Genomic DNA, 2,211 nt, shown 5'->3' with positions numbered 1-2,211 from the left:
GGCATATAAACAGCAATGACACCAAGAGCTGGTAAATTAGAATTGATTAAATACAGAATTTTTCCTGTCACTTTCCACAAGATGTGTGCCTATCTACAGTCAAAATGAAATTAAAAGTTAGTCACTTTCTTAGAACTTAGAAACTAATCCTAACAGTGTCTATGAAGATGCAACATTTATTTGTTATTTATTCATTTACCAAACATTTATGGAGAGTTTATTCTATGAATACATATTGGTAAAGTGTCAAAAATTCAAAGAGACTAAGACTTAGTCACTAAGACAAAGTGATGGATGCAGCCGTCGGTCGGTGAAGGAAAGCAAACCTGTAAGCAAACACTGAATCCAGTGACCGAGGGGTAGTAAGAGATATGTGCACAGGGTATACTGGTGGAACAAAGGAGAACTACGTGGATTCTGCTTAGACCTCAGATGGGAAAATGAAAATGAGTTTCTAGGCTAGCAAAGGAGGAAAGTGCATTGTGGGCAAAAGGGACTTTCCTTGAAGGAAAGTTTCCTCATTTTTTTCAATTTTATTTTTTACATTCTTCCTGTGTTTCTTGCACTGATAGGTTGAAATCAGCCATTTTTCTTGTTTTCTTCTGGAAATTGCCTGTTTATAATTTTTGTCTATTCTCCTTGTTGATTTATGGAAGCTTTCTATATATGATAGACATTCACTCATTATGAATTATATACTTTGCAAACATATTCTTCTATTGTCTCTTATCCTTTAACTTAGTTCATAGCAAGTTTTATATTCTAATGGTTTTAAATATTTCCCCAGTCGAATCTGTCAATATTTTGCTGTATGGTTTTAGATTTGTTCGTGAAGGCTTTACCTACCCCAAGACATATTAAATTTCTCAAATATTTTTTCTTAAAGATTTTTTTTATATTACAACCTAAAGCTAAAATTCATTTTTTAATATAGTATGAGTGTGATATAACTTTCCCCCCCAAAATGCATGTTGAATTTATAAGTACCTTTAAGTTTTCTGTTAGCTCTTACCAGATTGTTATTAATTTAAAAAATTACAACAAGGCAACTTTTAACAGTCCATGCCAACAAAGAAAAGTGGCATCACAAATGAAATAAAACCACTCTTTTATTTCGCGTTAGAAATTTTTACTAAAATAACTGGTAATACAATACTTTTTTTGGCTCTCATAAAAAGAGAAGGGGCAGAGATGGCTCTGTCCTCAGGAATGGGTGAATCTGAGGATTCGAAAGTCATAAAATTCAAGTCCGCCGCTTGTTTCTTCTCTGTGTGTGGGTTTTCTTCCAGACAGATTTTTCCCATATGGTAGGAGAAATGGGCACAGAGCATTTCAGACACACATTCTTCAGCACCAGAGAGGGAATCGTGTTCCCCCTCACGTCTAATAGAAAACGAATCTCAGGTTAAGAGTCTAATTATACTGCCCTTTGGTCACTGGTTATTTCACTCCCAGACCCATTTCTGTAGTCAAGAGGATTGAGTTCTTTGACTGAGTAGGCCTGGCCCGTATTCCCACTCTAGTTGCCAAAGTGGAGGGATCTGACAGTAAATGAAATGGTGATCAGAGACATAACTGTCAAGAGACTCACTAACAGACAATCGTTCTTCCAATTAGTGATTTTCTGCAATCAATAATCATAAAAGCAATATAAACGTTTATATTTTCCTATTGACTACGTTAGATTTTTAGACATAAAAGTTGTCTTTCTCATTTTTTATAATCTTAGGCTTATGCTAAAATTAATTTCCAGAATCTCGACACACAATAATTGATTTGAAACCTGGGTCTCTCCATTTGATCTACAAGTTATTCAACCTCACCTAATTGAAGATTTTTTATCTGTAAAATGAGGTCTTTGATTTTATGATGTAGGGAAGTGGAAAGAAGACTGTCTAAAAACAGAGATAAAGGAGTCTGGGAGTCAATGTTTGCCATAAACGATTCCTAAATCTACAAGTGCATTATAGGAAGTGAACTCTGCTTAATGCATCTTCCACTCTATCCTGTATGCCCTTCTCTATTTTGCATGTGTAACTTAAGGAAAAGAAAAAGCCTGGAACCAGAATTCTCTATATGAGTCAGGAGCTCTTTCAGGAACAAGTAATAAAAACCCAACTGAAAACAGTTAATGGGGGTAAAAGGGAATTTACCAGTTCTGAAAACCGGAATAAGGAGCACACAGCAAAAAGGAAAAGCTACCGGAGCCAG

Source organism: Pteropus alecto, unplaced genomic scaffold, assembly GCF_000325575.1.
Source record: "Pteropus alecto unplaced genomic scaffold, ASM32557v1 scaffold3, whole genome shotgun sequence".
In the NCBI taxonomy this organism is placed as follows: domain Eukaryota; kingdom Metazoa; phylum Chordata; class Mammalia; order Chiroptera; family Pteropodidae; genus Pteropus; species Pteropus alecto.
This window is presented reverse-complemented; position numbering follows the sequence as displayed.